At 39.3% G+C, this 13,894-nt stretch overlaps 13 non-coding genes across 13 annotated transcripts; all 13 read left to right on the forward strand.

Annotated features, from left to right (window-relative positions):
* Positions 1-266: 266 nt before the first annotated feature.
* On the forward strand, positions 267-385 carry LOC141319152 (5S ribosomal RNA). The gene has a single exon (XR_012353425.1). It is a non-coding gene; the product is annotated as a 5S ribosomal RNA (ribosomal RNA).
* An 84-nt stretch (positions 386-469) lies between these two features.
* On the forward strand, positions 470-588 carry LOC141317598 (5S ribosomal RNA). The gene has a single exon (XR_012351967.1). It is a non-coding gene; the product is annotated as a 5S ribosomal RNA (ribosomal RNA).
* Positions 589-2,894: 2,306 nt separating this feature from the next.
* Positions 2,895-3,013, forward strand: LOC141318640 (5S ribosomal RNA). The gene has a single exon (XR_012352944.1). It is a non-coding gene; the product is annotated as a 5S ribosomal RNA (ribosomal RNA).
* A 3,083-nt stretch (positions 3,014-6,096) lies between these two features.
* On the forward strand, positions 6,097-6,215 carry LOC141319153 (5S ribosomal RNA). Its single transcript, XR_012353426.1, has one exon. It is a non-coding gene; the product is annotated as a 5S ribosomal RNA (ribosomal RNA).
* Positions 6,216-6,299: 84 nt separating this feature from the next.
* On the forward strand, positions 6,300-6,418 carry LOC141317599 (5S ribosomal RNA). Its single transcript, XR_012351968.1, has one exon. It is a non-coding gene; the product is annotated as a 5S ribosomal RNA (ribosomal RNA).
* A 1,527-nt stretch (positions 6,419-7,945) lies between these two features.
* LOC141318862 (5S ribosomal RNA) lies at positions 7,946-8,064 on the forward strand. The gene has a single exon (XR_012353153.1). It is a non-coding gene; the product is annotated as a 5S ribosomal RNA (ribosomal RNA).
* Positions 8,065-9,593: 1,529 nt separating this feature from the next.
* Positions 9,594-9,712, forward strand: LOC141316522 (5S ribosomal RNA). The gene has a single exon (XR_012351426.1). It is a non-coding gene; the product is annotated as a 5S ribosomal RNA (ribosomal RNA).
* An 84-nt stretch (positions 9,713-9,796) lies between these two features.
* Positions 9,797-9,915, forward strand: LOC141294669 (5S ribosomal RNA). Its single transcript, XR_012340965.1, has one exon. It is a non-coding gene; the product is annotated as a 5S ribosomal RNA (ribosomal RNA).
* A 1,527-nt stretch (positions 9,916-11,442) lies between these two features.
* LOC141316533 (5S ribosomal RNA) lies at positions 11,443-11,561 on the forward strand. The gene has a single exon (XR_012351427.1). It is a non-coding gene; the product is annotated as a 5S ribosomal RNA (ribosomal RNA).
* An 84-nt stretch (positions 11,562-11,645) lies between these two features.
* On the forward strand, positions 11,646-11,764 carry LOC141314208 (5S ribosomal RNA). The gene has a single exon (XR_012350105.1). It is a non-coding gene; the product is annotated as a 5S ribosomal RNA (ribosomal RNA).
* Positions 11,765-12,512: 748 nt separating this feature from the next.
* On the forward strand, positions 12,513-12,631 carry LOC141319154 (5S ribosomal RNA). Its single transcript, XR_012353427.1, has one exon. It is a non-coding gene; the product is annotated as a 5S ribosomal RNA (ribosomal RNA).
* Positions 12,632-12,715: 84 nt separating this feature from the next.
* On the forward strand, positions 12,716-12,834 carry LOC141317601 (5S ribosomal RNA). Its single transcript, XR_012351970.1, has one exon. It is a non-coding gene; the product is annotated as a 5S ribosomal RNA (ribosomal RNA).
* Positions 12,835-13,695: 861 nt separating this feature from the next.
* Positions 13,696-13,814, forward strand: LOC141311642 (5S ribosomal RNA). Its single transcript, XR_012349107.1, has one exon. It is a non-coding gene; the product is annotated as a 5S ribosomal RNA (ribosomal RNA).
* The last annotated feature ends 80 nt before the right edge of the window (positions 13,815-13,894 follow it).

The raw sequence follows: 13,894 nt of genomic DNA on the forward strand, positions 1-13,894 counted from the left end.
ATGTGAACCTTGTAAATACACAAAATCTATTTAAACCAATCTTCTTTTATGTCTCATTCTTTTAACCACTAGTCATCTCTCACAGTTAAATCTGACCCCACTTTAGACTTGTAACTCGGCTGATGAGGCCGATTGTTACACTTGGATTGGAGACCGCCAGGAAATACCAGGTGCTGTAAGCTTTTGCCTTTTCTTCACTATTTATATAATATGCTGGCTTTTACGGAGGCTGATCTTTAAATAGCCCACTTTTTGGAGCAATCCTCACTTACGGCCATACCGCGCTGAGAGCGCCCGATCTCGTCTGATCTCGGAAGCTAAGCCGCGTGGGGCCTGGTTAGTACTTGGATGGGAGACCTCCTGGTAATACCAGGTGCTGTAAGCTTTTGCCTTTTCTGCACTATTTATATAATATGCTGGCTTTTACGGAGGCTGATCTTTAAATAGCCCACTTTTTGGAGCAACCCTCGCTTACGGCCATACCGCGCTGAGAGCGCCCGATCTCGTCTGATCTCGGAAGCTAAGCCGCGTCGGGCCTGTTTAGTACTTGGATGGGAGACCGCCTGGGAATACCAGGTGCTGTAAGCTTTTGCCTTTTCTTCACTATTTATATAATATGCTGGCTTTTAGAAAGACGTGTTTTAGCGCTCTATTTATTACAATAATTTAAATGTATTATAGAGTTTTAAGTGTTTTACATGTTTTTTAGGCCATTTTATTACTCTTAACATTTTAAGTGTATGTGTCTTTCATAAATGGATGGTTGGCCTGTCATGTGACTAGACACATGACAGGAAGCAGGAAGTAGAACTGCATAAGAGAGCAGCATTACAAACAATGGACAGTCACCAAACTGTTGGATTGAGGAGTTGCTAATCTTAGAGCTCACCTTTCCATTCACCACCTGCAAATTTTGGATTAAACTTTCTGTTGATTGTACATGCACTGGTGGACACTCACGTTGGACTTATCAACACACTGGGATTCTTGGACTGTTTTAGGGTATGGACAAAAGAACTGTATTCTTTTAACAGAGTTTACCTAGTTTTATCGTGTTGTTTTAAAGTCTTTTATGTGAACCTTGTAAATACACCAAATCTATTTGAACCAATCTTCTTTTGTCTCATTCTTTTAACCACTAGTCATCTCTCACAGTTAAATCTGACCCCATTTTCGTCTTGTAACTCGGCTGATAAGGCCGATTGTTACACTTGGATGGGAGACCGCCAGGGAGTACCAGGTGCTGTAATCAGCCGAGTTACAAGACTAAAATGGGGTCAGATTTAACTGTGAGAGATGACTAGTGGTTAAAAGAAAGAGACATAAAAGAAGATTGGTTCAAATAGATTTCAGGTGCTGTAAGCTTTTGCCTTTTCTTCACTATTTATATAATATGCTGGTTTTTAGAAAGACGTGTTTTACCGCTCTATTTATTACAATCATTTAAATGTATTATAGAGTTTTAAGTGTTTTACATGTTTTTTAGGCCGTTTTATTACTCTTAACATTTTAAGTGTATGTGTCTTTCATAAATGGATGGTTGGCCTGTCATGTGACTAGACACATGACAGGAAGCAGGAAGTAGAACTGCATAAGAGAGCAGCATTCCAAACAACGGACAGTCACCAAACTGTTGGATTGAGGAGTTGCTAATCTTAGAGCTCACCTTTCCATTCACCACCTGCAAACTTTGGATTAAACTTTTTGTGGATTGTACATGCACTGGTGGACACTCACATTGGACTTATCAACACACTGGGATTCTTGGACTGTTTTAGGGTATGGACATATGAACTGTATTCTTTTAACAGAGTTTACCTAGTTTTATCGTGTTGTTTTAAAGTCTTTTATGTGAACCTTGTAAATACACCAAATCTATTTAAACCAATCTTCTTTTATGTCTCATTCTTTTAACCACTAGTCATCTCTCACAGTTAAATCTGACCCCATTTTAGTCTTGTAACTCGGCTGATAAGGCCGATTGTTACACTTGGATGGGAGACCGCCAGGGAGTACCAGGTGCTGTAATCAGCCGAGTTACAAGACTAAAATGGGGTCAGATTTAACTGTGAGAGATGACTAGTGGTTAAAAGAAAGAGACATAAAAGAAGATTGGTTCAAATAGATTTCAGGTGCTGTAAGCTTTTGCCTTTTCTTCACTATTTATATAATATGCTGGTTTTTAGAAAGACGTGTTTTACCGCTCTATTTATTACAATCATTTAAATGTATTATAGAGTTTTAAGTGTTTTACATGTTTTTTAGGCCATTTTATTACTCTTAACATTTTAAGTGTATGTGTCTTTCATAAATGGATGGTTGGCCTGTCATGTGACTAGACACATGACAGGAAGCAGGAAGTAGAACTGCATAAGAGAGCAGCATTCCAAACAACGGACAGTCACCAAACTGTTGGATTGAGGAGTTGCTAATCTTAGAGCTCACCTTTCCATTCACCACCTGCAAACTTTGGATTAAACTTTCTGTGGATTGTACATGCACTGGTGGACACTCACGTTGGACTTATCAACACACTGGGATTCTTGGACTGTTTTAGGGTATGGACAAATGAACTGTATTCTTTTAACAGAGTTTGCCTAGTTTTATCGTGTTGTTTTAAAGTCTTTTATGTGAACCTTGTAAATACACAAAATCTATTTAAACCAATCTTCTTTTATGTCTCATTCTTTTAACCACTAGTCATCTCTCACAGTTAAGTCTGACCCCATTTTAGTCTTGTAACTCGGCTGATAAGGCCGATTGTTACACTTGGATGGGAGACCGCCAGGAAATACCAGGTGCTGTAAGCTTTTGCCTTTTCTTCACTATTTATATAATATGCTGGCTTTTACGGAGGCTGATCTTTAAATAGCCCACTTTTTGGAGCAATCCTCGCTTACGGCCATACCGTGCTGAGAGCGCCCGATCTCGTCTGATCTCGGGAGCTAAGCCGCGTGGGGCCTGGTTAGTACTTGGATGGGAGACCTCCTGGGAATACCAGGTGCTGTAAGCTTTTGCCTTTTCTTCACTATTTATATAATATGCTGGCTTTTAGAAAGACGTGTTTTAGCGCTCTATTTATTACAATAATTTAAATGTATTATAGAGTTTTAAGTGTTTTACATGTTTTTTAGGCCATTTTATTACTCTTAACATTTTAAGTGTATGTGTCTTTCATAAATGGATGGTTGGCCTGTCATGTGACTAGACACATGACAGGAAGCAGGAAGTAGAACTGCATAAGAGAGCAGCATTACAAACAATGGACAGTCACCAAACTGTTGGATTGAGGAGTTGCTAATCTTAGAGCTCACCTTTCCATTCACCACCTGCAAATTTTGGATTAAACTTTCTGTTGATTGTACATGCACTGGTGGACACTCACGTTGGACTTATCAACACACTGGGATTCTTGGACTGTTTTAGGGTATGGACAAAAGAACTGTATTCTTTTAACAGAGTTTACCTAGTTTTATCGTGTTGTTTTAAAGTCTTTTATGTGAACCTTGTAAATACACCAAATCTATTTGAACCAATCTTCTTTTGTCTCATTCTTTTAACCACTAGTCATCTCTCACAGTTAAATCTGACCCCATTTTCGTCTTGTAACTCGGCTGATAAGGCCGATTGTTACACTTGGATGGGAGACCGCCAGGGAGTACCAGGTGCTGTAATCAGCCGAGTTACAAGACTAAAATGGGGTCAGATTTAACTGTGAGAGATGACTAGTGGTTAAAAGAAAGAGACATAAAAGAAGATTGGTTCAAATAGATTTCAGGTGCTGTAAGCTTTTGCCTTTTCTTCACTATTTATATAATATGCTGGCTTTTAGAAAGACGTGTTTTAGCGCTCTATTTATTACAATAATTTAAATGTATTATAGAGTTTTAAGTGTTTTACATGTTTTTTAGGCCATTTTATTACTCTTAACATTTTAAGTGTATGTGTCTTTCATAAATGGATGGTTGGCCTGTCATGTGACTAGACACATGACAGGAAGCAGGAAGTAGAACTGCATAAGAGAGCAGCATTACAAACAATGGACAGTCACCAAACTGTTGGATTGAGGAGTTGCTAATCTTAGAGCTCACCTTTCCATTCACCACCTGCAAATTTTGGATTAAACTTTCTGTTGATTGTACATGCACTGGTGGACACTCACGTTGGACTTATCAACACACTGGGATTCTTGGACTGTTTTAGGGTATGGACAAAAGAACTGTATTCTTTTAACAGAGTTTACCTAGTTTTATCGTGTTGTTTTAAAGTCTTTTATGTGAACCTTGTAAATACACCAAATCTATTTGAACCAATCTTCTTTTGTCTCATTCTTTTAACCACTAGTCATCTCTCACAGTTAAATCTGACCCCATTTTCGTCTTGTAACTCGGCTGATAAGGCCGATTGTTACACTTGGATGGGAGACCGCCAGGGAGTACCAGGTGCTGTAATCAGCCGAGTTACAAGACTAAAATGGGGTCAGATTTAACTGTGAGAGATGACTAGTGGTTAAAAGAAAGAGACATAAAAGAAGATTGGTTCAAATAGATTTCAGGTGCTGTAAGCTTTTGCCTTTTCTTCACTATTTATATAATATGCTGGTTTTTAGAAAGACGTGTTTTACCGCTCTATTTATTACAATCATTTAAATGTATTATAGAGTTTTAAGTGTTTTAAATGTTTTTTAGGCCATTTTATTACTCTTAACATTTTAAGTGTATGTGTCTTTCATAAATGGATGGTTGGCCTGTCATGTGACTAGACACATGACAGGAAGCAGGAAGTAGAACTGCATAAGAGAGCAGCATTCCAAACAACGGACAGTCACCAAACTGTTGGATTGAGGAGTTGCTAATCTTAGAGCTCACCTTTCCATTCACCACCTGCAAACTTTGGATTAAACTTTCTGTGGATTGTACATGCACTGGTGGACACTCACGTTGGACTTATCAACACACTGGGATTCTTGGACTGTTTTAGGGTATGGACAAATGAACTGTATTCTTTTAACAGAGTTTACCTAGTTTTATCGTGTTGTTTTAAAGTTTTTTATGTGAACCTTGTAAATACACCAAATCTATTTAAACCAATCTTCTTTTATGTCTCATTCTTTTAACCACTAGTCATCTCTCACAGTTAAATCTGACCCCATTTTAGTCTTGTAACTCGGCTGATAAGGCCGATTGTTACACTTTGATGGGAGACCGCCAGGGAGTACCAGGTGCTGTAATCAGCCGAGTTACAAGACTAAAATGGGGTCAGATTTAACTGTGAGAGATGACTAGTGGTTAAAAGAAAGAGACATAAAATAAGATTGGTTCAAATAGATTTCAGGTGCTGTAAGCTTTTGCCTTTTCTTCACTATTTATATAATATGCTGGTTTTTAGAAAGACGTGTTTTACCGCTCTATTTATTACAATCATTTAAATGTATTATAGAGTTTTAAGTGTTTTACATGTTTTTTAGGCCATTTTATTACTCTTAACATTTTAAGTGTATGTGTCTTTCATAAATGGATGGTTGGCCTGTCATGTGACTAGACACATGACAGGAAGCAGGAAGTAGAACTGCATAAGAGAGCAGCATTCCAAACAACGGACAGTCACCAAACTGTTGGATTGAGGAGTTGCTAATCTTAGAGCTCACCTTTCCATTCACCACCTGCAAACTTTGGATTAAACTTTCTGTGGATTGTACATGCACTGGTGGACACTCACGTTGGACTTATCAACACACTGGGATTCTTGGACTGTTTTAGGGTATGGACAAATGAACTGTATTCTTTTAACAGAGTTTGCCTAGTTTTATCGTGTTGTTTTAAAGTCTTTTATGTGAACCTTGTAAATACACAAAATCTATTTAAACCAATCTTCTTTTATGTCTCATTCTTTTAACCACTAGTCATCTCTCACAGTTAAATCTGACCCCACTTTAGACTTGTAACTCGGCTGATGAGGCCGATTGTTACACTTGGATTGGAGACCGCCAGGAAATACCAGGTGCTGTAAGCTTTTGCCTTTTCTTCACTATTTATATAATATGCTGGCTTTTACGGAGGCTGATCTTTAAATAGCCCACTTTTTGGAGCAATCCTCACTTACGGCCATACCGCGCTGAGAGCGCCCGATCTCGTCTGATCTCGGAAGCTAAGCCGCGTGGGGCCTGGTTAGTACTTGGATGGGAGACCTCCTGGTAATACCAGGTGCTGTAAGCTTTTGCCTTTTCTGCACTATTTATATAATATGCTGGCTTTTACGGAGGCTGATCTTTAAATAGCCCACTTTTTGGAGCAACCCTCGCTTACGGCCATACCGCGCTGAGAGCGCCCGATCTCGTCTGATCTCGGAAGCTAAGCCGCGTCGGGCCTGTTTAGTACTTGGATGGGAGACCGCCTGGGAATACCAGGTGCTGTAAGCTTTTGCCTTTTCTTCACTATTTATATAATATGCTGGCTTTTAGAAAGACGTGTTTTAGCGCTCTATTTATTACAATAATTTAAATGTATTATAGAGTTTTAAGTGTTTTACATGTTTTTTAGGCCATTTTATTACTCTTAACATTTTAAGTGTATGTGTCTTTCATAAATGGATGGTTGGCCTGTCATGTGACTAGACACATGACAGGAAGCAGGAAGTAGAACTGCATAAGAGAGCAGCATTACAAACAATGGACAGTCACCAAACTGTTGGATTGAGGAGTTGCTAATCTTAGAGCTCACCTTTCCATTCACCACCTGCAAATTTTGGATTAAACTTTCTGTTGATTGTACATGCACTGGTGGACACTCACGTTGGACTTATCAACACACTGGGATTCTTGGACTGTTTTAGGGTATGGACAAAAGAACTGTATTCTTTTAACAGAGTTTACCTAGTTTTATCGTGTTGTTTTAAAGTCTTTTATGTGAACCTTGTAAATACACCAAATCTATTTGAACCAATCTTCTTTTGTCTCATTCTTTTAACCACTAGTCATCTCTCACAGTTAAATCTGACCCCATTTTCGTCTTGTAACTCGGCTGATAAGGCCGATTGTTACACTTGGATGGGAGACCGCCAGGGAGTACCAGGTGCTGTAATCAGCCGAGTTACAAGACTAAAATGGGGTCAGATTTAACTGTGAGAGATGACTAGTGGTTAAAAGAAAGAGACATAAAAGAAGATTGGTTCAAATAGATTTCAGGTGCTGGAAGCTTTTGCCTTTTCTTCACTATTTATATAATATGCTGGTTTTTAGAAAGACGTGTTTTACCGCTCTATTTATTACAATCATTTAAATGTATTATAGAGTTTTAAGTGTTTTACATGTTTTTTAGGCCGTTTTATTACTCTTAACATTTTAAGTGTATGTGTCTTTCATAAATGGATGGTTGGCCTGTCATGTGACTAGACACATGACAGGAAGCAGGAAGTAGAACTGCATAAGAGAGCAGCATTCCAAACAACGGACAGTCACCAAACTGTTGGATTGAGGAGTTGCTAATCTTAGAGCTCACCTTTCCATTCACCACCTGCAAACTTTGGATTAAACTTTCTGTGGATTGTACATGCACTGGTGGACACTCACATTGGACTTATCAACACACTGGGATTCTTGGACTGTTTTAGGGTATGGACATATGAACTGTATTCTTTTAACAGAGTTTACCTAGTTTTATCATGTTGTTTTAAAGTCTTTTATGTGAACCTTGTAAATACACAAAATCTATTTAAACCAATCTTCTTTTATGTCTCATTCTTTTAACCACTAGTCATCTCTCACAGTTAAATCTGACCCCATTTTAGTCTTGTAACTCGGCTGATAAGGCCGATTGTTACACTTGGATGGGAGACCGCCAGGAAATACCAGGTGCTGTAAGCTTTTGCCTTTTCTTCACTATTTATATAATATGCTGGCTTTTACGGAGGCTGATCTTTAAATAGCCCACTTTTTGGAGCAACCCTCGCTTACGGCCATACCGCGCTGAGAGCGCCCGATCTCGTCTGATCTCGGAAGCTAAGCAGCGTCGGGCCTGGTTAGTACTTGGATGGGAGACCACCTGGGAATACCAGGTGCTGTAAGCTTTTGCCTTTTCTTCACTATTTATATAATATGCTGGTTTTTAGAAAGACGTGTTTTACCGCTCTATTTATTACAATCATTTAAATGTATTATAGAGTTTTAAGTGTTTTACATGTTTTTTAGGCCATTTTATTACTCTTAACATTTTAAGTGTATGTGTCTTTCATAAATGGATGGTTGGCCTGTCATGTGACTAGACACATGACAGGAAGCAGGAAGTAGAACTGCATAAGAGAGCAGCATTCCAAACAACGGAGAGTCACCAAACTGTTGGATTGAGGAGTTGCTAATCTTAGAGCTCACCTTTCCTTTCACCACCTGCAAACTTTGGATTAAACTTTCTGTGGATTGTACATGCACTGGTGGACACTCACGTTGGACTTATCAACACACTGGGATTCTTGGACTGTTTTAGGGTATGGACAAATGAACTGTATTCTTTTAACAGAGTTTACCTAGTTTTATCGTGTTGTTTTAAAGTCTTTTATGTGAACCTTGTAAATACACCAAATCTATTTAAACCAATCTTCTTTTATGTCTCATTCTTTTAACCACTAGTCATCTCTCACAGTTAAATCTGACCCCATTTTAGTCTTGTAACTCGGCTGATAAGGCCGATTGTTACACTTGGATGGGAGACCGCCAGGGAGTACCAGGTGCTGTAATCAGCCGAGTTACAAGACTAAAATGGGGTCAGATTTAACTGTGAGAGATGACTAGTGGTTAACAGAAAGAGACATAAAAGAAGATTGGTTCAAATAGATTTCAGGTGCTGTAAGCTTTTGCCTTTTCTTCACTATTTATATAATATGCTGGTTTTTAGAAAGACGTGTTTTACCGCTCTATTTATTACAATCATTTAAATGTATTATAGAGTTTTAAGTGTTTTACATGTTTTTTAGGCCATTTTATTACTCTTAACATTTTAAGTGTATGTGTCGTTCATAAATGGATGGTTGGCCTGTCATGTGACTAGACACATGACAGGAAGCAGGAAGTAGAACTGCATAAGAGAGCAGCATTCCAAACAACGGACAGTCACCAAACTGTTGGATTGAGGAGTTGCTAATCTTAGAGCTCAACTTTCCATTCACCACCTGCAAACTTTGGATTAAACTTTCTGTGGATTGTACATGCACTGGTGGACACTCACGTTGGACTTATCAACACACTGGGATTCTTGGACTGTTTTAGGGTATGGACAAATGAACTGTATTCTTTTAACAGAGTTTGCCTAGTTTTATCGTGTTGTTTTAAAGTCTTTTATGTGAACCTTGTAAATACACAAAATCTATTTAAACCAATCTTCTTTTATGTCTCATTCTTTTAACCACTAGTCATCTCTCACAGTTAAATCTGACCCCATTTTAGTCTTGTAACTCGGCTGATAAGGCCGATTGTTACACTTGGATGGGAGACCGCCAGGAAATACCAGGTGCTGTAAGCTTTTGCCTTTTCTTCACTATTTATATAATATGCTGGCTTTTACGGAGGCTGATCTTTAAATAGCCCACTTTTTGGAGCAACCCTCGCTTACGGCCATACCGTGCTGATAGCGCCTGATCTCGTCTGATCTCGGAAGCTAAGCAGTGTCGGGCCTGGTTAGTACTTGGATGGGAGACCGCCTGGGAATACCAGGTGCTGTAAGCTTCTGCCTTTTCTTCACTATTTATATAATATGCTGGCTTTTACGGAGGCTGATCTTTAAATAGCCCACTTTTTGGAGCAACCCTCGCTTACGGCCATACCGTGCTGAGAGCGCCCGATCTCGTCTGATCTCGGAAGCTAAGCAGCGTCGGGCCTGGTTAGTACTTGGATGGGAGACCGCCTGGGAATACCAGGTGCTGTAAGCTTTTGCCTTTTCTTCACTATTTATATAATATGCTGGCTTTTAGAAAGACGTGTTTTAGCGCTCTATTTATTACAATAATTTAAATGTATTATAGAGTTTTAAGTGTTTTACATGTTTTAGGCCATTTTATTACTCTTAACATTTTAAGTGTATGTGTCTTTCATAAATGGATGGTTGGCCTGTCATGTGACTAGACATATGACAGGAAGCAGGAAGTAGAACTGCATAAGAGAGCAGCATGACAAACAACGGACAGTCACCAAACTGTTGGATTGAGGAGTTGCTAATCTTAGAGCTCACCTTTCCATTCACCACCTGCAAACTTTGGATTAAACTTTCTGTGGATTGTACATGCACTGGTGGACACTCACGTTGGACTTATCAACACACTGGGATTCTTGGACTGTTTTAGGGTATGGACAAATGAACTGTATTCTTTTAACAGAGTTTACCTAGTTTTATCGTGTTGTTTTAAAGTCTTTTATGTGAACCTTGTAAATACACCAAATCTATTTAAACCAATCTTCTTTTATGTCTCATTCTTTTAACCACTAGTCATCTCTCACAGTTAAATCTGACCCCATTTTAGTCTTGTAACTCGGCTGATAAGGCCGATTGTTACACTTGGATGGGAGACCGCCAGGGAGTACCAGGTGCTGTAATCAGCCGAGTTACAAGACTAAAATGGGGTCAGATTTAACTGTGAGAGATGACTAGTGGTTAACAGAAAGAGACATAAAAGAAGATTGGTTCAAATAGATTTCAGGTGCTGTAAGCTTTTGCCTTTTCTTCACTATTTATATAATATGCTGGTTTTTAGAAAGACGTGTTTTACCGCTCTATTTATTACAATCATTTAAATGTATTATAGAGTTTTAAGTGTTTTACATGTTTTTTAGGCCATTTTATTACTCTTAACATTTTAAGTGTATGTGTCGTTCATAAATGGATGGTTGGCCTGTCATGTGACTAGACACATGACAGGAAGCAGGAAGTAGAACTGCATAAGAGAGCAGCATTCCAAACAACGGACAGTCACCAAACTGTTGGATTGAGGAGTTGCTAATCTTAGAGCTCAACTTTCCATTCACCACCTGCAAACTTTGGATTAAACTTTCTGTGGATTGTACATGCACTGGTGGACACTCACGTTGGACTTATCAACACACTGGGATTCTTGGACTGTTTTAGGGTATGGACAAATGAACTGTATTCTTTTAACAGAGTTTGCCTAGTTTTATCGTGTTGTTTTAAAGTCTTTTATGTGAACCTTGTAAATACACAAAATCTATTTAAACCAATCTTCTTTTATGTCTCATTCTTTTAACCACTAGTCATCTCTCACAGTTAAATCTGACCCCATTTTAGTCTTGTAACTCGGCTGATAAGGCCGATTGTTACACTTGGATGGGAGACCGCCAGGAAATACCAGGTGCTGTAAGCTTTTGCCTTTTCTTCACTATTTATATAATATGCTGGCTTTTACGGAGGCTGATCTTTAAATAGCCCACTTTTTGGAGCAACCCTCGCTTACGGCCATACCGTGCTGATAGCGCCTGATCTCGTCTGATCTCGGAAGCTAAGCAGTGTCGGGCCTGGTTAGTACTTGGATGGGAGACCGCCTGGGAATACCAGGTGCTGTAAGCTTCTGCCTTTTCTTCACTATTTATATAATATGCTGGCTTTTACGGAGGCTGATCTTTAAATAGCCCACTTTTTGGAGCAACCCTCGCTTACGGCCATACCGTGCTGAGAGCGCCCGATCTCGTCTGATCTCGGAAGCTAAGCAGCGTCGGGCCTGGTTAGTACTTGGATGGGAGACCGCCTGGGAATACCAGGTACTGTAAGCTTTTGCCTTTTCTTCACTATTTATATAATATGCTGGCTTTTAGAAAGACGTGTTTTAGCGCTCTATTTATTACAATAATTTAAATGTATTATAGAGTTTTAAGTGTTTTACATGTTTTAGGCCATTTTATTACTCTTAACATTTTAAGTGTATGTGTCTTTCATAAATGGATGGTTGGCCTGTCATGTGACTAGACATATGACAGGAAGCAGGAAGTAGAACTGCATAAGAGAGCAGCATGACAAACAACGGACAGTCACCAAACTGTTGGATTGAGGAGTTGCTAATCTTAGAGCTCACCTTTCCATTCACCACCTGCAAACTTTGGATTAAACTTTCTGTGGATTGTACATGCACTGGTGGACACTCACATTGGACTTATCAACACACTGGGATTCTTGGACTGTTTTAGGGTATGGACATATGAACTGTATTCTTTTAACAGAGTTTACCTAGTTTTATCGTGTTGTTTTAAAGTCTTTTATGTGAACCTTGTAAATACACCAAATCTATTTAAACCAATCTTCTTTTATGTCTCATTCTTTTAACCACTAGTCATCTCTCACAGTTAAGTCTGACCCCATTTTAGTCTTGTAACTCGGCTGATAAGGCCGATTGTTACACTTGGATGGGAGACCGCCAGGAAATACCAGGTGCTGTAAGCTTTTGCCTTTTCTTCACTATTTATATAATATGCTGGCTTTTACGGAGGCTGATCTTTAAATAGCCCACTTTTTGTAGCAATCCTCACTTACGGCCATACCGCGCTGAGAGCGCCCGATCTCGTCTGATCTCGGAAGCTAAGCCGCGTGGGGCCTGGTTAGTACTTGGATGGGAGACCTCCTGGTAATACCAGGTGCTGTAAGCTTTTGCCTTTTCTGCACTATTTATATAATATGCTGGCTTTTACGGAGGCTGATCTTTAAATAGCCCACTTTTTGGAGCAACCCTCGCTTACGGCCATACCGCGCTGAGAGCGCCCGATCTCGTCTGATCTCGGAAGCTAAGCCGCGTCGGGCCTGTTTAGTACTTGGATGGGAGACCGCCTGGGAATACCAGGTGCTGTAAGCTTTTGCCTTTTCTTCACTATTTATATAATATGCTGGCTTTTAGAAAGACGTGTTTTAGCGCTCTATTTATTACAATAATTTAAATGTATTATAGAGTTTTAAGTGTTTTACATGTTTTTTAGGCCATTTTATTACTCTTAACATTTTAAGTGTATGTGTCTTTCATAAATGGATGGTTGGCCTGTCATGTGACTAGACACATGACAGGAAGCAGGAAGTAGAACTGCATAAGAGAGCAGCATTACAAACAATGGACAGTCACCAAACTGTTGGATTGAGGAGTTGCTAATCTTAGAGCTCACCTTTCCATTCACCACCTGCAAATTTTGGATTAAACTTTCTGTTGATTGTACATGCACTGGTGGACACTCACGTTGGACTTATCAACACACTGGGATTCTTGGACTGTTTTAGGGTATGGACAAAAGAACTGTATTCTTTTAACAGAGTTTACCTAGTTTTATCGTGTTGTTTTAAAGTCTTTTATGTGAACCTTGTAAATACACCAAATCTATTTGAACCAATCTTCTTTTGTCTCATTCTTTTAACCACTAGTCATCTCTCACAGTTAAATCTGACCCCATTTTCGTCTTGTAACTCGGCTGATAAGGCCGATTGTTACACTTGGATGGGAGACCGCCAGGGAGTACCAGGTGCTGTAATCAGCCGAGTTACAAGACTAAAATGGGGTCAGATTTAACTGTGAGAGATGACTAGTGGTTAAAAGAAAGAGACATAAAAGAAGATTGGTTCAAATAGATTTCAGGTGCTGTAAGCTTTTGCCTTTTCTTCACTATTTATATAATATGCTGGTTTTTACGGAGGCTGATCTTTAAATAGCCCACTTTTTGGAGCAACCCTCGCTTACGGCCATACCGTGCTGAGAGCGCCCGATCTCATCTGATCTCGGAAGCTAAGCAGCATCAGGCCTGGTTAGTACTTGGATGGGAGACCGCCTGGGAATACCAGGTGCTGTAAGCATCTGCCTTTTCTTCACTATTTATATAATATGCTGGCTTTTACGGAGGCTGATCTTTAAATAGCCCACTTTTTGGAGCAAC

Source organism: Garra rufa, chromosome 1 (genome assembly GCF_049309525.1).
Source record: "Garra rufa chromosome 1, GarRuf1.0, whole genome shotgun sequence".
Lineage (NCBI taxonomy): Eukaryota > Metazoa > Chordata > Actinopteri > Cypriniformes > Cyprinidae > Garra > Garra rufa.